This window comes from Schistocerca nitens, chromosome 4, assembly GCF_023898315.1.
Source record: "Schistocerca nitens isolate TAMUIC-IGC-003100 chromosome 4, iqSchNite1.1, whole genome shotgun sequence".
Taxonomy (NCBI): Eukaryota; Metazoa; Arthropoda; class Insecta; order Orthoptera; family Acrididae; genus Schistocerca; species Schistocerca nitens.
In genome coordinates this window covers 575,729,472-575,752,152 of record NC_064617.1, presented here as the reverse complement: position 1 = coordinate 575,752,152, position 22,681 = coordinate 575,729,472, and positions in this window count along the sequence as shown.

The window sequence follows — 22,681 nt, the reverse complement described above, 5'->3', positions numbered from 1 at the left end:
GGTGTGCCGCAGGGGAGTGTCATAGGACCGTTGCTATTCACAATATACATAAATGACCTTATGGATGACATCGGAAGTTCACTGAGGCTTTTTGCGGATGATGCTGTGGTGTATCGAGAGGTTATAACAATGGAAAATTGTACTGAAATGCAGGAGGATCTGCAGCGAATTGACGCATGGTGCAGGGAATGGCAATTCAATCTCAATGTAGAAAAGTGTAATGTGCTGCGAATACATAGAAAGATAGATCCCTTATCATTTAGCTACAAAATAACAGGTCAGCAACTGGAAGCAGTTAATTCCATAAATTATGTGGGAGTACGCATTAGGAGTGATTTAAAATGGAATGATCATATAAAGTTGATCGTCGGTAAAGCAGATGCCAGACTGAGGTTCATTGGAAGAATCCTAAGGAAATGTAATCCGAAAACAAAGGAAGTAGGTTACAGTACGCTTGTTCGCCCACTGCTTGAATACTGCTCAGCGGTGTGGGATCCGTGCCAGATGGGGTTGATGGAAGAGATAGAGAAGATCCAACGGAAAGCAGCGCGCTTCGTTACAGGATCATTAAGTAATCGCGAAAGTGTTACGGAGATGATAGATGAACTCCAGTGGAAGACTCTGCAGGAGAGACGCTCAGTAGCTCGGTACGGGCTTTTGTTAAAGTTTCGAGAACATACCTTCACCGAAGAGTCAAGCAGTATATTGCTCCCTCCTACGTATATCTCGCGAAGAGACCATGAGGATAAAATCAGACAGATTAGAGCCCACACAGAGGCATAACGACAATCCTTCTTTCCATGAAGAATACGAGACTGGAATAGAAGGGAGAACCGATAGAGGTACTCAGGGTACCCTCCGCCACACACCGTCAGGTGGCTTGCGGAGTATGGATGTAGATGTAGATGATGGCGATTGTGGGCCTGCCCTTCCTATAACGCCCTATGTTCAGTGATATCATTGGCAGCCACAGAGCGTGGTCGCATATTTAGAGGTTAAATGGAGGGGAGAAGTGTCTGCCCTCTTCGTTATCATTTATCATTTGTATTTTTGAATTTGTTTTGAAGAAGTTTGAAATTGTTTCAGAGAGCCATACATGGATGTGGGACCTAGAGGCTGCTTGGGCCTCTCCTGTTTGAGAAGGGAACATTTCAAGTATTCCTGCGGAAGGGAGCGTCACCGAGCTCAAGGCCAAATTATGCACTACGTTGGACTGTCCCCTTTACACCTCGTGGGACATGGTTGGTGAGGTAGGTGCTGCTACTTCCACTTGTTCTGTCGGTTTTGACGAAGTGTATTATAACGTGCACTTTTTACGGGGTTGTCAGCCCACCTGTAGGCAGTTATGTTGTGTACGAGGGCATCTTTTCTATTTGAGTAATTGTCTGCGTGATCTAGGTCATCTTGAGCTTAATAAAGTGCGAAAGGAAACTGTTAGACAGTTGCCTCGTCTGGTAAGAGATCTGCGGGTTAGCGCAAGTACATTGGATTTAGATAATGAAGCAAGTAGTGTGGAAGGAGAATACCCAGTTGTTAATCATTTACAAGGCTTAGGGCATATGGATATTCAAGGTTTTAGTAGCCCAGTTTCAGGTTCATTCGCCAAAATGCCTACCGCCATTATTGATTTATTTAAGGACACGGTTTCATCTGGCTGTTGGTCAGTGGAATCAAGTTCAGGAGGTGTTGTGGCTTATATCCATTTTGAACTTCATGCGGATGCCTTACAAATTTCGGATACTGTTATTCTTTGGGTTTTGTTCTTTGTCCCAGGGCTTGCTAAGTACATCAAGAGTACATCAAGTACTTAAACAGCAGAGTAATTTGAAGTAGTTGAGGTCTCGTATAGTGGGAAGCAAATTGTCCCCACACATTCGGAACAAGCTCGAGCATACATGTTATTTGTAACTTCAAGAATCGACTGAGCCCTTGATTGAGTATATAGAGCGTTTTCGTATTGTCTCTCTCAGCATTCGAGATGAAAGTCACCGAACAAGGGTGTTTTGAACATATTGGAGGGCATGAGGCCGGAAAATCGTTCACGTCTCACGTTTGCTCGGAAACCTACCACCTCTTCCGAACTTAGCGAATTGGTCTCGTCTATAGAGACACTTAAGTTCGCTGATGAGCAACGTAGTCGGGGTAGGGAGTCTCAGTCTATACCCCTGTCAGGAGTAATAATCCACGTCAGCCATCTGTTAATTCCTTGACCATCAGGAGTTGCTTTCGATGTGGCGCCCATAGTCGCCTTGTGCGCGACTATCCGGCTAGGTGTAGGCCTAGGCCTAACAGCTGACCCCCAGGAGAGGAGCTTCAGCTGTCTTACAGATAGGCCCCCAGCTCACTGCACTGTTAATAAACTTGGCCTTCCATACGTTTGCGCTCTTCTTAAACAAGAACCTGTGTGTGGTTTACTGGATTCCGAAAGCTCAGTTACATTGTTGGATTATAACATATTTAGAGTACCATGATTTGTTTTCTCTCTTACGCCCTCTGTCTGAGCGATGTCGTGTTGCCAATGGGCAAGAGTTGCCTCTGCTGAGCGAGGTACGTGGGAGTCTATCTACTCGCAGTTTTCCGGGGCCTGTTAAATTGATTTTTGTCAAGAACTTGTCGGTTACACTCTTGATGGGATGTGATTTTATTCAGCGGACAGGTTCAGTTCTTGTGTTTGCTAGTAACACATTTTCTTTTATATTTTATTCATTTTCGAAAAAGCGCATTGTTATTGTCGTGTTATTAATAATGTCAACTCACACAGAGTCTGAGCTTGGTCACCTTACTCATAGTTAAGTGAACCTGTTAATAGGTGTTTGGGAGCAGTTTCCTGATTTTCTCACGGATCGGTAGGAAACGACTGATTGGATTCACTATAACATCCGTTTGCTTGATGATATTTCGGTGCGTGATGCGCCTTGTCGTCTCTCCCCTTCCAAGATGAGGTTGTTAAAAGAAAAAATCAATGGGGTTATCCGACCCTCCACTTCACCTTATGCTTCATCGATGTTTCTAGTCCCTAAAGAACAGGATAAAGATGATAGACAAATTATTGACTGTAGAGAGCTCAATAAGAAGGTTATATTGGAATCAGTCCCCCTTCCCGATCTACAAAACTATTTTTCGTGGTTTGCTGGTGCTTGTTATTTCACGGTGCTTGACTTCAATCAGGCTTACTATCAGAAACCGTAGGCCGAGGAGTCCAAGCATGTCATGGCTTTCTGCACAGATTGGAATTTATGAGTCTGATAGGCTGCCGTTTGGGTTGGCACTGGGGTTGCTGTGGTCTCATGTCTTTTGGATCATGTTTTGGGGTATCCGAAGTTTGACTGCATCTACAATTGTCTTGTCGATGGGGTTGTGTAGAATCGCTCCTTTGAAGAAGATGTAGGTAATCCTGAACAAGTGTTATTGAGGCTTAGTTTTGCTGGGTTAACTGTTAAACCATGTAAAATAACTCTTGCTAGGCAGCAGATTTACTTTTTGAGGCACCTGGTTTCCTGTGACGGCATTAGAATTGATCAAGAGCGTACCTCTGATTTGAGGTTTCCTCCTATTTAGGATAAGAAAGAACTGGCCACTTTCATTGGCATGGCCAATTAATTTACGAAATTTGTTTCTAATTTTGCTTAACTTGCGGCTTCTGTTAATAATCTTCGAAAAAAAGAGAGAAATTTATTTGGAGTGAGAGTCAGCAATGTGCTTCCGAAGCTATTGAAACCGATTGCGGTAACCTTCAGGTATTACCTATTCCTGATTTTGGAAAAAGATTCATCGTCCAAATGGATGCCTCCAATGGTGGCATTGCGCCTGTATTTCTGCAAGATTCAGGGGAAAGGCTTCCTCTAGTGTATGTCCGCAGAAGATTAAAAGTTCGCCTCGGGGGATTAGCCGAGGGGTCTGAGGCACTGCAGTCATGGACTGTGCGGCTAGTCCTGGCGGAGGTTCGAGTCCTCCCTCGGGCATGGGTGTGTGTGTTTGTCCTTAGGATAATTTAGGTTAAGTAGTGTGTAAGCTTAGGGACTGATGATCTTAGCAGGTAAGTTCCATATATTAAAAAAAAAAAAAATTAAAAGTTCCTGAGGTGAGATTGATGGTCTCAGTTGCTCTAGAAAAATTTCAATTTTATCTTAAGCATAGAGAATTTGATCTGGAGACCGACAAGCAAGCATTGCAATATTAAAGCTCTGACAACCAGGTGGCCGATGTCCTGAGTAGAATGGTTGACGAGGGTACTCATGAGGGTGAAGGCTGCTTCTTACCAAACGATTACCTAGTCTGTAGCTTTCTCACATAGACACCTCAGCTCCTTGGCGACCTTAAGGTCAAACAAGATCAAGATTCTGATTTGGGCCCTATTAGGAAACGGCTTTCGGTTGGGGAAGAGGTTCCTGATTATTTCTTGAAGAAGGGCATCCTTTTTCATGAGGCTGGTAAATCAGGTCAACTTAGCATTTGTTTGCCTAGGCAGCTTGTCCCTCATTGTTTCAGTATTTCCACAATTCTTTATTGGGAGGGCATTTGGGCCTGTATAAGACCTTGGGTAAGGTGCAGTGTCACCTTACATGGCCTTTGCTGTGTAAAGATATAAGGCATTTAGTAGGGGAACGTAAATTATGTAAAATCGGTAAACCTAATAACAATTCACGTAAGGGTCTTCTGCATTCTGAACGTGAGGAATATTCAATGGATAAGTTATTTATTGATTAGGTCGGCCCCCTCTCCCTTACTAACTTGGGGAATCGTTATTAACTGGTTGCTGTGGATGCCTTCTCCAGGTTCGTTTGTTTGATTCCTAATAAGAGAGTTGGCCTGTCACACCTTTCGTCAGGTAGTTACATCTTCTCTCTTAAGACCCCCTGAGGCTGTCGATGGTGACAACACTCCTGAGCTTATCTCAAGAAAATTTAAATGTTTTTGCTTTAGCCAGCTATTAAGCACATTAGAATCACCCCATACTACCCCCGGCCTTCCTTTGTGGGTTGAGTGAATAGGATTTTAAAGACTGTGAAACGTCCCCTTAGAAAAATTATACATGACTGTGCTTAAACTGACACACAATATTTTTTAGAACAACGCAATCTGACTTTCAATAATCCCTACCAAAGAATGGCCCTGACTAATATTAACCTATACCTTTCACAAATCACTTACCTCACAAAAATCTTCGTTACTCGAACTTCTGCAATACAGTGGCGCCACTACTGCCAGCTAAATAAAAGATTCAAACTACGGAAGGCACTAACTACTGATAGGCATAGTTAGCAAATGAAAGATTTTAATAGAGAACAAACAATGTATTTACCTTAATAGTCATAATATATATAGCAGTTCATGACATCCATTCTTACAAATGTACTGTTTCTGATGGACACACGTCCAGATTATCCGCTCTCAAAAATCCGCCATCTCACTTCCCCACATCCACCACTGCTGGCGGCTCACCTCCAACTGCGCAACGCTACGCGCTGTTAATATCCAGCTGCCCAACACTACAATAGCCAACAACAAAGCAAACCAGCCACAGACTGCACACAGCACAGCCAGTGATTTTCATACAGAGCGCTACGTGGCGTTACCAATAAAAAAACCTAAACAGCCTACTTACAACTGCTCTGATTAATCATCATGCTAAAGCCCAGACTAAATGGGATGCCTCCCTCTCCTGGAGTAATTTGTCATTTAATTCTGTTCTGCATGAGGCCTCCAAGGCGGTTCTAACCGTTCTCATGCTTGCTTACTTACTTATTTCTCCTCTTTCCAGCTTATGGAATGTTAATGATCTACTGCCTGAGCATATTACTCTGGAGGTCATTAAACAAAAATGGAATAGAATTAGCAGGAACATCCAGTAGTTAGCTCATCGTCATCAGGTGAGGCACTATAACCAAGGAAGACAACACTGTTGGGGCAGTATGGGTTTGTACGCATTTTTTTTTTTTTTTTGAGTGGGAGAGGTTGGCTCGTGCAGGCCCGTTTATTATTTTGATTTGATGGCATCTCGATAAGTGGAATGATTGTAGTGCAGTGTCTCCTTACATAACGTTGTCGTGGCGACGTGAAAACCAAGCCCTGCGCGCCGAGAGAGAAAGTGTTTGACTTGGAGGAATCGTCGCCGTTATTGGCGTTGGGAGTCGTTTCCCATTGTATTGGACTGCTGTAATTGAAGATTTGGCCGTCTGTGCTTTGACTGAAATTGTAAGTGTTTGGACTGCACAGCACTTCTAGTGCAACGGTCTGTATTGTTTAGCTGTCTGGTCACTCGGTTCCTGTCTTGCGTGGCTCTGTGAGATTTGTCGCACTTTAATTTGAGGGAGCAGTTATCATACGGTTTATTCAGAATACACTGGTCTTTACTTAGCTTAATTTACGTGATTTTGGGAATTACGAGGTAGAATGTAAATGTCGTGTGACTAGGGTCTTCCGTCGGGGAGACAGTTCGCCGGGTGCTAGTCTTTCGATTTGACGCCACTTCGGCGACTTGCGCGTCGATGGGGATGAAATGATGATAAGGACAACACAACACCCAGCCCCTGAGCGGAGAAAATCTCGGACCCAGCCGGGAATCGAACCCGGGCCCTTAGGACTGACATTCTGTCGCGCGGACCTCTCAGCTACCGAAGGCGGACAATTATGAGGTGAATTGTGGCGTAAAATCGGAAGATTAATTAGCACAGGTTATGCTCAATACCATCAGTTATAGAGGTAAAGTTACGTATCCTTTAAGACACTGACTGCATCAACGGCCCTTTGCCGGATCTGTATTGGTAAGTCCTTACACTTACGGTATGTTTTCTGGACTTTAATTTGTTCACTTTCTTTAGTCTGGTTCGAGTTAGCTTTGGTATCTGAGATACATTGGCGAGTGATGTAAATTTCCTTGTTTTAAACTCCTTGTTATGTTAAAACGTGTAAAGGTATTTTTAGCGTAGCTGACTGAGCAATTTTATGGCTTCTTCGCATTAGCTTCTAAAGGTACCTTTTGGTGTGTAACGTTAGAATAGGCTTGAGTTATCTTGGCTTAATCTATCTATGCTTAGCCTATGGTATTCTCGTCGACAGTTTATGCTAACTGTGTTTCTGAAGTTCGGGCCTTGCCGTGTTTGTAGCGTGCTTGCCGCGAGCGGGAGACCCGTTGGTGTAACATCGCTGTGTTTAAGATATCGGCTGGCATCGGCTATTTGTGTTTGCCTAACTCAATGCCAAGATTGTCTGTTGATGGCTTGGGGAATATGTTTACAGAAATCTTTCAATTGACTGTTCTTGAATATTAACTCTAAAATTACGGCGTTAAGGGCTGAGATAGTTTGATTTTTTTATATTATAAAAAAAAAAATTAATTTCAATGTGGTGCCATTGGTTTTAATTACTGGGTAATCTTAAGTGGTGAATTATAGAGAATATTTGAATTGGCACATATTGTTCATGCACTTTGAGAGTGCAAATGTGCTCAGTTGTTGTCAAGTCTTCGAAGTAAACACTCCTAAAACGAGTCCTGGGGATCCAGATACTGATGACTCCAGTGTGGAGGTGGTGAAGGGTTCAATTCCTGGTACTGCCAGGAACATTTCCTTGGTGGGAGAATTCATCCAGGATCCACTCGGCCTCCATATTTCAATACTTTTATTTATACTATCTATTTTGTTACAATTAATTTCTTTACACATTAGATAGTAGTCCCCTTAAGAATGCGCCTAAGGCTCTACGTTCCATTTCCTGCAGAACCGTCTGCTCGCTTTTTCATAATTTATCAGCTAATAGGTATTCACATTGATCCTCCGCATCCTATCTGCATAATTCTCGACAAATTAATTTTTCTCTTGCAAGACCCCCTTTAACTGTTCGCGATAGAACCCGCATGTATTCTGCCACCTATAACGTTGCACCAGCCCTTTCCTGAAGTTCCTTGGGTCCTCATGGTACATAACATACGTTTTTACTTGTCCTGTCAAGAGCAGCTTGTTATTTGTAACAACTGTTCACTGTCCGAAATCCCAGCTTAAGAGCTGTTAACAGGTTATCTAAAAATACTAATATATTCTCCCTTGCCTTGCCAGAAAAAGGACTAAGTTATCCAGCGTTGTCTGAATCTAAGGTGGTAGAAGACAAAGTGGACTTTGCCTTCCTCTCCTACAGAATTTATCCACTTACGCAGTTCACGGTTATCTGCTCTCATCTAAGCTACCTGCTCCAATAAGGATTGTACAGCTTCCTGGGTGATAACCTCCTACGGTCATGACTCAGTATTGTGAAGCCTTATTCCATACAAGGGAAACAACACAAGAAACAACAATGAAAAATGGGAACAGTGAAACTGTAACTAACCGTATCACTAAATGATTATTCTTAATCTTTGTGCTTAATCATCAGCCTTTAGGATTGACGACACTACCTAGCTTAATGTCCACACCAACTACGTGCAGAACATGCGACCATGACTTCATACGGTGCTCACTCAAGTCTAACAGATTACATTGTGTGCACTTCACTGCATACTGCCGTATCTCTCTCTTTTGTTCCCTGTAAACTGACTGAAATATGTGTCCCTATTTCGCCTAATATATTTCGCCTAATAAAATTAACCTCAAAAGTCATACACCAACAAGGCATTGGTCCATCACGCTTGCAGGGAAAAAAAGGCGTTACTGCACTCCCCCACTGCGTTCTTCATGCTTTACGTCGGTCCAATATCACTTGGCCTCTTCTAACTCTAGTTGTCAGAAGTCGCTTTTCACTTCTGTCACCAGTTGTAGCAGATCCACTGGTATCTTGTGACCAAGAACATTAAAGTCTGTCGTGATGGCCTAAAGTCGTAAACATGAATCCAACGGAACATCTAAAGATTGAGCAGTTAGGATCCTCATCAGACCATAAAACATTTTCCCAACACTGTTCTCAAAATTTCAATTTCTCAAGGAAAATTACTAGAAATCAAAAATTTCATTACCTTCAACACCATGGAAATACATGTAAATGTTTCATACTCCACTGCAATAAAAATATCATTCATGACCTCCAAAGAAGAATACAATGAGACGCTTTCAGCACCTTGGCACGAGCACCAAGCTTTCTCCACTGCAAATTATGACTATATCGCTGACACTCAAAATCTTCTTAGCATTCCATCGTCAAAATGCAAGGTGTTGCAATAGACCACATGAACACAAGAGCTGTACTCCATCAAACTGATTCTAGCTGCCTGAGACTAAAACACAGCGTAGTCATAAGAACACGCAACTGAACAAATACTGCTCCAGTGAATTAACAATGATATCCCCAGAGAAAAATCCAATTCAGAGTGATGCATTAATCCCACAGCAGTGTCATATAACCTCAAGTATAAAGAATCACAACAAATAATCTCAACACTGAGTACAGACACCAAAATATCAATACAGTGTTTCAGAGGAGAAAGTTATATGCACGTTCGCACAGTAATACATAACTCTAAAGTTGTCAACATGATCAACACTTCACCAGCGTGACAAACCAACTCCAATCGCACGGACGCTATGCTAACAAAATAAAGAAAAAATCCAATCAGGAATTCCAATAAAACGCACTCCAGACTGATATCACTATCTACCCGTAGAATTTTCAAAGAAATAAACTGCCCCACAAGATCGCAAGAACTCAACCAAAATATCCATGTACCACTGTCACTATGAGCTAATCAATAAATTCATCAAGCATTTAATCTCACTACCACTGAAGTTGAAAAAAAGTCATTCAGAATCTGTTTTGAAACGTTACTCGTATCGAAAAACTAACCTCCTTCTATGATTGATATAAAAATTCAGATTGAGGCTGTCCTACCACTGCAAGCAACGCCAGCGTATACTCACACTAGGGCAAATGTGCACGAAAGTTCCTATTTCTAATACATACCACTGAGAAGGCATTAAACAGTCATACCAAAACTCGTTTCATCCATACCTCACCACTATACATCACTTCACAGAAGAAAATTGTACCAACATACCATCACACAAAATAAAATTTTTCAGGCTCTTGCCCAGAGTAGGAATGAACTAAGTCACTAAACATGTAATACGGCTGTTATACCTCACAGCACACACATGGCTAAAGGCAATGGTTTCCCATCTGAACCACAATGTACAAACTCTCTTCAAAATAGCAAAACTTCCTATGACTTGGCTCCAGAATCTCTCAATACCAGGGTAGCAACTGAATACAGAGGGTAGTAATTCGACATGTGGTCTAAAGGGTGCTGACACGGTAGCTTTTGTAAATATGTCATAAGTCCAATCTAACACACAGCTCGACCTATCACAATTCAACAGTTTAAGTGAACTACCAGTGATCAAAGAAGCACAAACCACGACAATGTGCCACATAGTAGAGTGAAAAGTGGTATCAAGCAATTCCTACGAAGCATAATCACAGATAAACTGATTAACGTGAATGATTCTGTCTGTGAAAAGTAAGTTTCCATTACGGCTGGGCACTTCATTTATTAGTCTCACATGTTTTTAGAGCCAAATTATAGCAAACTGAAAATGAGTGTTATGGAGTTTTCACAAATAATCAATGTTACTTGTGACCAATCACCTGAAAATCTATTCCCACAAAGAAACCATCAATTGCAGCACACACAAATTGAAAAAGACATCTGAATAGTTGTTTCATAGATGTAGAAAAACTGAAGTTAAGGTATATCAGGTGAGCACCGGTACGTAGTCTGAACGTTATCAGAGCACATATCGGGACAAGATAACCCATTTTAATGCTTATACTGACATGACTGCACAATAAATAATCACAGTTCGCAGCGAAACCGATTATCATATACTTTTCAGATGAAATTATATGGTTCCAAAGACCTTTTAAAGCCTTAAACATCTGTGATGTACATACGCTGAATGAGGCGACAAATGAAAATTTGTACGAAGCCTGGGATTCGAACCCAGCTCCCTTGCTCATTAGACAGATGCGCTAAGCAATACGTCATTCTGACTGCTGGAGTTTACGGCAAATACCAATTGGGTTCAGGCGTGAGTGGGAATTTGGACTGAGGAGGGAGGCGAACTAGGATAGTTCATGCAGTTATGCAGAGCCACTGTGACAGGGTGCCGTAGAGGTTAGAACATCTGCCTATTGAGCAGGTGACATGGGTGTCAATCACGGCCTTGGAAAAAATTTTCATTCGCCTCTTCGGTCTTCGTATATAGATATACTTGTGTAGTCAGATGCTTACCAGGAACAAATCCTGGCAGCTTTTGACTGGACTTCACATAAAATGATGCAGATTTCTAGTGAAGCTGGATAGTGTGAACACAAATAAGTAATCAGAAAGAATCCTGGCATTGTAAGCCAGTTGAAATACTTACACTGGCAGCATAAAGTGAACACTGCACAAGACAGATTTATTCTTGTAATAAGATGATTTTCAAGAAGAAAGAATCCTGTCAGAAAGTCCCTAGTTGAAAGCCTGTCCTTTATTCAAATTTAAGCTGGGAAATTGTTGCCAAATTTGTGTACCTGATTTAATTGAAATCGTTACAGGGATTTAGGATGAGCGTTTTATCCATGACTTCGCTCGCATATGCAGATGTCAAATATACTTGACTCATATTTAACATACTTCACGCCTATTTGTACACATATTTCACCTGTATGTCTGGCGAATTTCGTCCTGCAGTTCCATTTTCACGCAGTTTCATGTTTGACTTCATATCTGCTGAACGACGTGCTGTGCACTCATGTAATCTTGCAGGTACATTCAGTGGTGACGTGCCTACTGTGTACGAAGTGGGCTGTGAGCAGAGTCAGTAGTATAGAAGTAATTAATTTAAAACGTGAAGTGTGGTGCAGCAGTTTCTCCCAAATGTCAGTGTTTATTATACCATATATCTTGAAGCATGTGGTGTACAACGACGTTTTTTCTAGGCACATTTTGTGGCATAGATGGTTACCTTCTTCGAAATGTGTTGCGAATAGAGTAGCAGTAAAGAGCTACGATATTGAAACGTCATGCATGATGCGGCAGTTTCTCACGCATCTCAGTATTTTTTAATTTATATCTCCTGAACTATGTGCCGTACAAAGATATGTTGTTGTAGGTACTTACAGTGGCATATGCGGAATGTGACTGTGGAGATAGTACCAAAGAAGTAATAAATTAAAACGTCATGCATGATGCGCAAGCTTTTCCTCACATCTCAATATTTGACGACATATCTCCTGTCCTATGTGTCGTACAAGATGTTATTTTTCTGGGGACATTCAGTGATATATTTAAATTCTGTCTGTGAAATGTGTGACGAATACAGTTAGTATAACAGAAGTGATACATTGAAACGTCATGCTTCATGTGGCAGTTTTACTGCATTAACAGCGAAAATATAGAAAGCGAAGAACTTGTTTCCTTTTATCATTTCGTGGGGGCCATCAGGGAAAAAAGTTTCGTAATGGTTTGAAATTACGTGTAAAGTTTTTGCAAGACCTTAAGCGCTCTCATTCTCAAATACTGAATGACAAAATTATAGTATTTTGGCGTCGTGGGTTAAACAGCTTTTTAACTCCCACCACCACCCCATTGGGTGGTTCTTCCCCTCAGATTTCTTCCTCGTAGTAAATGATATCGTACAAAGTTTGTTTGAAATCAGTGCAGTGGTTTAGGAAGAGATGTAGAACATACATACATACGTACATAAATATATACGTACACTGAGGTGATGAAAGTCATGGACTAGCCATATGCACATCAGTATCGCGCACACAAAATATAAAAGGGCAGTGCATTGGCGGAGCTTTCAATTGTACCCAGGTGTTTCGTGTGAATAGGGGTACAATCGAGAGGTCAATTCGTGCAAAAATCCCTGCACCGGCAAGACTTTCGCAATTATGGATGATTGTGGAGGCAGCATGGCTTAATATTTTAGCGGGGGAGTTCCAATGATTTGTTGATTCCATGACAAGTTGAGCTGCTGTTCTGCGCCGGGAAAAAGGAAGTCCTACACTATATTAGGAGGTATCCCATGTCTCTTGTCACCTCAGTGTATATGCATGCACACGTACAAACATATGTACAACGGCTTCTAAAATGTGTGAGTTTTCATCCGCAGCTCGTGGTCTCGCGGTAGCGTTCTCGATTCCCGAGCACGGGGTCCCGGCTAAAAGGTGCATTTTCTTAGTTGGAAGTGACTAACTGCCACACGCTTTATCACTATTCTTCTTCTCTAATAACAATTCAGTACTAGTCAACTGTCTGTTGTCACAGTAATGTGTAGTGCACACCTCTCTATCTCACCTGATGTAATGTGCGAGAGCGAAACTATACGTAATCAATTTTTGCTGAATAAGGAAAGGAATCGATGATCCGTTAAAAACACTAACATTGAGCAAGACCAGAAAGGACAATGTAGAGCACTACGGAACCATCCTGTAATACATTATTCCCGTTTTTCATCGCGAAACAATCTCATGTTGCTATTTTTCGACGTCATTCGCAGTATAACATTGGAAAGCTACATGGTTATGTTTTCCGCCGCTAACGGATTATGTCCAAGCGTTAAAAACGTGTATCTAAATGCAAATCACATTTTACTCGCTGCTGAAGTCTCTGGAATTTTCGCCGGCTTGTCGAAGCCCATTTCACTCATACGCGCGGTCGGATTTGTCAGCGGGGCAAAAATTTACGAAAGCGTGTGAGACAGAAGGGGGCCAACAGCGGAGCGACTATCTTGGTAGCGTCATTATGAAGCGCCAATTTCGTATAGCGAAACGTTAATAGAACGTGTGCTGCTTTTAGCAATACTGAATTAGTCAGACAGGGGAATATCGGTTGGTATATTTGCAGCAGAAAGAAAGGCTAATTTTCAATGCGAACCTGTGTGTATTGAGTAAATATATTCCACTTATTCAGTGATGCTTTTGTCGGTCTCTATATTATGCCAATTTTCTTTTCTATTTTCAGTGAAGTTTTCTCGTCTGAATCGAAAGGGCAACGATCCTAACGTCCTAACGAGATCTGTACTGTCTTCGAAATCCCTCTTATGAGATCCATTATTATTATTATTATTGTTAGTAGTAGTAGTAGTATTATTATTTTTACTTTCTGCTTTTCATATATGCGTTACCTTAACTTTACATGCTACCGTGATAAAATACGATGAGTTTCTGTTACTGCGTGTTGCCTCTTTTTTTGCCTTTAGATTTGTGGATGAGTAAGGGAAAAAATGATGGGCGAAGAGAAAGCACAACATTGATGTAGCAGAAGAATCTGAAGGGTTGTCTCCAACATCGAAAGGAAAGGATAAAGACGAGAGAATTCTAGGAAAAACCAATAATATAATTGGAGAACTACAGTTTCACTTCCATTGGTCTTCGAAAGTAACTGACCATTAAAATGTTATGTAGTGGCACTCTTGTTTGAACAAAGTAACAGTGTTACGCGTGAAAACCTATGATTCCGAAAATGAGAGTTTGCCTGTGAGAACATATCACGAAAAGGGATCTAGTACCTGTTTTAAAAATAAAGGTGAGAGAATTTTATTAGAAAAAATGTAAAGAATTCCTATTTTTTGGAAAGAATTTTTTTTTAATCGTCTGCATCAATGTTATCGCCTTAAAAATAATTCCCACTACATATCGTACACTCGTGCTAGTGATTTTTCCTTCACTCGAAGTACCTGTGGAACTCGATCTTTGGGAACACTTATGTCTTTCTCAGTGATGGGTTTTTAATCTCGTCTATATCTGGGAAACTACTGCGCTTTAATGTTTTCTTTATATCTGCAGCAGAAAGAAGTTAGATAATTACATATCCAAATAGAGGCTGGGGTATCATTACAGCATTGTTTCCGGCCAAAAATTCACGAACAAGCAACGAAGCCTGAATAATTTCCCAAGCCGTGAATTGTTCCGCCGCTAATTCCGGCGGTTTTTTTTTCAGATTGTTTCCGGCAAATGCTGTTGAAGGGCTCTGAGCACTATGGGACTTAACATCTGAGGTCATCAGTCCCCTAGAACTCAGAACTACTTAAACCTAGCTAACCTAAGGACATCACACACATCCATGCCCGATGCAGGATTCGAACCTACGACCGTAGTGGTCGCGCGGTTCCATACTGAAGAGCCTAGAACCGCTCCGCCACACCGTCCGGCCTTGTAGTACTCCTTATTTGTCATTAGAGCTTGTGGCAAGAACTCACGGTGCACAGCGTTGCTAAAATCGGAGATCAGAGTGAGCATAACATTCATGTTCGGCCGCACTTGTCGGACTTAGTTCTGTCCTGGCGGCTCAGAATGCTTGTGCCGGTACGATTATGCCTTACTTTCGACGTCATATCCGTAAAACGACTTTTGGTCGTTGGTTGTCATACGCTTTGAGTTATGCCCGATGGATCGCGGAAAACGTTGCTTAAGAACCTGATCGAGGCTATGAAACCCCGTCTTTTACTCATTATAAGATGTAACTTTGAATTGTCTCAAATACAGTGAGCAGGCATGCAATCAATGAACACAGATGACAGTACAGAATTCATATTAAGTTTTAGAAATTGATTTTCGATGCATTTGCTTCGTATGTTGTATTCAGTATGTTGATCAACAGATAACGAATGAATTTAGTAACGTGTGATAAGAAATTATGATTTGGAGTGCGTGATGTCGGATTCGGTGAATATCGATGGATCAGTGATGGAACAGGATGTCGGTCGTCGACGCACGACCAACGACGAATTAGAAAGAAAACAGGGACTGAGGACGGTGGAACAGCCAAAAGTCGGGAACATCAGGTCGTATTTGCAGATCTTCTCAGCGCATCGTTAGACAGCTCAAGAAGAGTGAACGCGAAACATTAAGTGGCCAGTATCAGACTTACGCAATAACAAAATTATATTAGGCTGCCCTCAGATAAAGGTTCCAAGGCGAAAGCATACAAAATTGTGGAAAGAGGGCAGCCTTGTCGTACAGATCGTGCGATGACCAGGGGCGGTGTGAGGCGACCATTGTACTTGATTTTAGAGGTTACACTACTCAACAGGCGCATAACCACTGTGACAATACCGCCAGGAAAACCCATATGCTGAAGAACTGTCCGTAAATAGAAGTGGTCAACACGGTCTAAAGCCTGGCTTAAGTCCAGTGAAGCCAAGGAGCCAGGGAGACTTTGATAATGTGCCAATGCTATAATGTCTCTGTAACGGCAAAGGGCCGTACGGATGTTGTTGTCGCCTCCTAGGAAAGTCTGGTCGTAGGATGTGACGTAACGTGCTACCTTTTTGAGTCGCGATGCCAGTAGCCGTGTAATTATTTTCATGTCGCTGTTGAGCAAAGTAATTGGTCGATAGTCCTGGACCCTCGATAACCCGTGCGGTTTATGTACGGGGATAATAATTCCATCTAGAAAGGCGCTCGGGACCACTGTCATCGGTGACATCAGCTCTTGTGCGACTGCCGTCCACGTGGAAGCCAACAAATAGTGAAAACTTTTATAAAATTCGATGGGGATACCGTCAGGTCCAGGAGATCTGTTATCGGAACCCGCCTTGATAGCATCTACCACTTCATCTGTGGTTACGTCGTCTTGGAGGTCATGCACTGCATCCTCCGGAAGAGTGTTCGTAGTGAGCTGAGCGACTTCTGTGATCAGTGCTGCAGAATGCGGTACGGCTGCGTATAGCCCGGCAAAATGAGCATGGAGAGCACGACCGATGCTTTGTTGGGTGTCGTGCCGGCGCCCTTCCACATCAGTGAGTACTTGGATCAGAGCTCGTCGTCGTCGTTGTCGTTCCTGAAGGAGGTGGTACATTGACGGACGTTCTTGAGGGATATGATTAGAAGCACGAGAACGGACTACAGTTCCTTCCAAGTGACGCCGCATGATAAAGGAGATCTGCGCCTTCGTGCGATGGACAATCGACTGCCGGGCTGGCGAGAAAGGCATCGTCGCACAGTCACGTAGTATGGTGTAGTAGAAGTGCAGGGTATTAGTTTGACACGCCTTAAATTCCTTCCCATAACTCATCAGTGTCTTCCTGAGGGTCGGCTTTGCACAGGAGAGCCACCATGATAAGGTGGAGTCATAGGCTTCTCGACGATGGCGGCAGCGTGCCCACGCTTCTTCGACCATACGGCGACAATCTGCGGAGGTCAGATGAGCGACATTGAGTTTCCACAGACCACGACTATGCCACACTCGCTGTCGGGAGAGAGTGACGTCACAGAGGTACGCATCATGGTCTGAAAAGGCCAAAAGCCAGACTTCCGCATGACGTGTGCCATCAGCAAGGGAGCGGGTAACGTAGATGCGATCTATGCGGCTGGACGAGTGAGAGGTGTAGAATGTATAGCCCGGTTGAATTCCGTGGAGCTTCTTCCAAGTGTCAAGTCGTAGACGGTCGATGACCACTGAGAGAGATGCACAAGGTGAATGTCGCGGGAGTTGGTCGGCGGGCTCTTGTGTCGAGTTAAAATCCCCACCGAGTACCAAATCGTCCTGCGGACCTGTGAAGAGGGGTGTGACGCTTTCGGCAAAAAAAGTTTGTCGGTCATGACGGCGGCCAGTGCCGGACGGAGCGTAGATATTAATAATACGCACGCCGAACAGTGTGAGGGCCATACCTCGCGCAGTGTGGAGGTAGATGACGTCCTCTGCAGGGAGTCCGTCACGTAGCAGGATGGCGACGCCGCTACCGGTGTCGGATGCGGGGGAAACATGGGCGTTGTATCCGGTGAGAACTAGGAAGTCAGCCACAAACACCTCTTGTGCCATATCAACATCCACAGAGTAAATAGTGACTCGGAACATGGCCAGTTTATGGGGGGCACGAATGGTGGCAAGATTCATTGTGGCGATACGATATTGCTGTGTACGGCCATCCTCAGTATATGCAGAACGTGCTGTAGAAGTAGCCGGCAGGTGGAGATCCGCCGGTGGTGCCGCAGTGGTGATAAATACTGGCGGGGCGCCAGCCCTAGTGTCGCAGTGGTGGACACTCTGTGCAGACACGCTGGCAGTCTGTTCCGCTTCTTCTTCAACGTCATCGGCCCTGGAAGCTGACGACGTGCACATGTGACGGTCACGTACTTCCGGAACGGGTGTTGTGGATTCCGCATCATGAGCGGCAGGGGGACCGCCGTCATCATTCGTTGACAACGGCGAGGACACGTCCCCGGCTGGGAGAGGAGACGTCACAGGAGGGGCGCCTTTTGCTGCCGCATCGCGTGACTGGACGCAATGCGGGAGATCACCGTCAGACATCAGGTCGACATCTCGCGGAGTCGTCTGCGAAAGGGCGTCATCGGAAGGCGTTCGTCGTCGTTTCCTGTGTTGACGAGGCGACCGCTGTTTTCTGATGTGGCCTTCTGAATCAGAATGTGGTCGTCCGTCGTCTGACGCCGTACCTGTCTGCACAAAGGCAGACGTCGGCACGACACCGAGGTCGACGTCCATGGTTCCAACAGGAACATCGGTTTCGGTCTGCAACCCGGACGGTCCTGAAGCGAGCACTGGAGGCGACGCCGTGCTTGTGTCGTCGGCGCGTTGTGCTGCGGCGGGTGGCGTTGACGATGCTGCTGGCGCAATCGGGAGTGGCACGACGGGGTCCTGTATAACCTTGGCGTAGGTGATGGGTAAGGACGTGAACGTCGAAGGCTGGGTCTCTTCACGTAACGGCGTCTGTATTAAACGGCGGTGTAAGCATTCGGAACGTAAATGTCCCTCCTGGCCACATCCTGCGCACGTTCGTGGCTGTCCATCGTACCTGACGATGGCCCTCACACCGCCAATCAGCAAGTACGATGGGACATGTTTCGTCAGCTCAATTTTTATTTGCCGGACGCCATTTAATACGGGGTAGGTGGTAAATGTTTGCCACTTCTCCGCGACGTGACCCAAGACGGTGCCATATGGTTGGAAAGCAGCAATGACCACATCCTGAGGCACCTCGAACGGGAGCTCAAACACCCGCAATGTCCGGAGACCGAATCCAGCACGGGCGACTGTCACAGCACCCATATGTCCATCAGAGTGTTTAAATTTTAGTCCGGTGGCATGACGGTGAATTATGTCAGTGAAAATTTCCTCCGTCGACATCTTGATGTAGACAACACTTCCAGTGATGGAAAAATGTATGCCGATTACGTCCTGGGAGTTCAAACGTAGATCCTCTCGTATGAACTGTTCGACTTCGAAAGCTCTGGGTCGTGGATGTTCGGCCTGAAACGTTACTTTGATCGTTGCACGGCGGTACGAGTGCGCCATGGAGTACGTTAGTACTGGACTCGATAGACACAAACACCGCGACGCGGAAGTAAACACCGCCGTGAGCGGAGCGTCGGGCGGCGCGCGGAGCAGCTCCGCACGCTAACACGACTGTGAGCCGACTCCTCCTCTGACCGAACACGCTGAGCTACCGTGCCGGCGATCCAGGTGAGCCACCGAGGACACAGACGATAGTGAGACTGCAGGGATTTATCTCTGGCACGCTGAAGTTAAGAACAAAGTATAAGTTCACCACTTATTTGCGTAAATAAATACAAACATAAAATTAATAATTACAAATGAGCTGCTCTCACTGTCTTGGTATTCCATACGGAAATGTGTAAAAATGTTGACCATAGCAATGTGCAGAGGGTAAGAGCTGCTTTAATAGTTCATTCGCTTACTGACATAAAAGTCAGACTTACCGCACTTCAATACATAAACACCTACTTAAAAACCTCATAGAATAGATGAACTAGGTTTTCTTGTCTTGATCACACAGATACTTTATTTTAAAGCAAGATTCACACAGCCTTAACTGAAGATGCTAGTGCTTTGCATAAAATACAGCACAAATAATAAATACACAGAAAAATATGAGATAATGGAAAGCAAAAACAGATCAAAAATATTACTTCCATTGAATATAATTTCTCATACCTCTATGATGACATAAGCCTTTTATTTTGTCACAGTTCTATCGCTTGTTTGACCACCTCCCTCTTTGCTCACGGGACGAAGTAAGTCGTGTGGCAAAGTCTTGTAGGGTCCTACTTCCATATAATGCTGATAGCCTTTTATTATTTATCGTTTGTTAGGAAAAAAGGTACTTTAACAATAATTTGACTAGTTAGATAAGCTGTTGTTCGTTGAGACACTCAGATACCATTGCTTTCCTATAAATACAAGGGGTATTAAAGAAATAAAGCAACACTTTTTTTTCTCAGCCAGATTAATTTAAAACGAATGGGGAATTTGTTGTGGACGTTGAGGAATATTCACGCTTCAGCCCCTATAGTTTCATGAAATTCTCGTAGTTGGCGGCACTGTAAGTAGCCTTCAAAATGGCGCCTGTAACGCTTGTGTGTTCCTGCCAGAGAGCTGTCATTGAGTTTCTTTTGGTGGAAAAGCAGAGAATCGCAGATATTCATGGCACTTTCACAATGTCGGCGGAGACCTGGGGGTGAACAAAAGCACTGTGAGTCGTTGGGCGAGGGGTCTGTCATTGTCGCAACAAGGTCGCGCAAACCTGTCCGATTTCCCGCGTTCCGGCCGGCCGTACACAGCTCTGACTCCTGCATTGTTGGAACGTCGGACACTCTCATTCTAGGTGATCGATGGATCACAATCAGACACCTTACTTCACAGCTGCACGTCTCTGTTGGTAGAGCTGACAATAGTCTGTACATCCGAGAGGTGTTCACAAAAAGGAGCTCGCAAACTTCATCTGACAGTTCTATTTTATCCACCCTACAACCCGGATCTCGCACCTTACAACTTGCATATTTATGTCCCAGTGAAGGATGGATTGTGCAGTACGTGGATGATAGGGAGGTTATTGATACGGCAACACGTTGTCTCCGACGTCGACCCGTAGAGTGGTAGCACGTGGGCATACAAGGCCTCCCAGGGAGGTGGCGTAAGACTGTCGCATTGAACCATATTATATTGAAAAACAGAACTTGTTGGTAAAAGAGTGTGGAATAATGTGGTGTGCTAGAATCCTGAATAAAACCAACCTGCGTTCATAAAAAAAATATTTCATTACTTATAGCTTACTTACTGAGCGCCCCGCATGGTAGCCGAGTCGTTACTCACATCAGCAGAGTAGCATGAGTTGGTACTATGTGAGGAATGAGACTGGTTATTGTAAATGTTTTGATTTTCATCCCTTGAGAAAATCTGACATGCCAGGTCTTCGTTTTCAATAAATTTAATGCAACGTTTCCCTCATCAGCTAACAGATAGCACTTTACGCTAGGGAGGTATGTTTTTGCCTTCCCCGTCTCACAAGAAATCCAGCACCAAAAAACAATTCACAGATAAACCCTTTTGCAATAAGTAACGTGCAAAATGTAGCACCGCTTCTGAAACCTACCTCAATGTGATCTTGCATTATTATGCCTTCAGCTCTACCAGCAACAGAGCCAGAAGTTACACAGTTCTGTCCTGGTAGTTGTCTCTAGTATCCTCTTAAAAAATTACTCGCCGTTACATTAACTAGTGTCGATACCTACAGCAGTAGAAACTCCACAAACTATTACACTAACAGCTGCCTGAACAGTCTCTTCAACGTGTTCTCTTACAGAATTCAAAGTCATAGTAGATATCATCCCACATGTCAGTGCCATCACTGTAACATATGAATTCTTGGATTTGAGATAGTAGCCCCACCCTATCTTGTGAGCAGCATCAAGAACAATAATGTGGTCGCGATTAGTTTCTCAGATTATTTGAAGTGGAGGGTTGCTTTGTGACAGCTCTACAATACGTTCATCATGATCCTGTTTATGTTACTGCCAGTTTGGAGGTGGTCCACGGTTTGGGTTTTGTTTACGGCCGGAGTTATGAAGTATTTCTGTTAGGTACAGGATGATTTATAAAGTGCTGGTTCCACTGGTTCCCGAATTGATTTAGCCATTGATTTGGTTGTGAATCATTTCAGCCCGTATTGTAGCCAGGACTAAACCTGTTATTATTTCTTTTCCTCCTATAAAAATGCAGTGAATTATGTATATTTTATTATCTGTTTCGATTCAGAGATCCACCATTGGGCATTGCGGTGTTGCCACGACAGTTTCTTCCGTGTTTGTATCATGTCCGCTGGGTCGCCCAGAGTGCACCCCACGATAGCTACCATTACACTTAGAATCTCACTGTATCAGGACTATAGAACCTACTCCTAACAGGAAATTTTCTCCGTTGGTTCCTGGAACCGGAGCTAACTTCTCATGAGTATTAAACAGTAATTTATGTTTCAACATACTCAGGAACTCGTATTGTCCCGCTATCAGGCTTTTTTTATGTGTTATTATATTACTTCGGAAAGCTATCTTGCTTGATATTTATTGTTCAGAGTGAAAGACTTCCTTTCGGAATCATTCCTGAGTGCAAGGTGACCAACATTTAGCAAAGGACCACTGGTAAAACTGTTTGTACGTAGTACACTTTTACGCTGTTTCCATAACCCAAAGAGCAGCTTTGCCCTGAATGTAAGCTGATATTTTTTTGATAATTCTGTCCATGTATTTGTCAAAACGCCCTTAAAAGCCTTCATCAATAGAAAAAGATATGTGGTTTTCTTATCTGGAAAGAATACCAAAGACTGTCAGTGCCTTAGCAAGCTTTGCTCCATTATTATTGAAGACAATGTGGATTCTATGTCACCTGTCCTAGCAATTAAATCAAATGGCTCTGAGCACTATGGGACTTAACATCTATGGTCATCAGTCC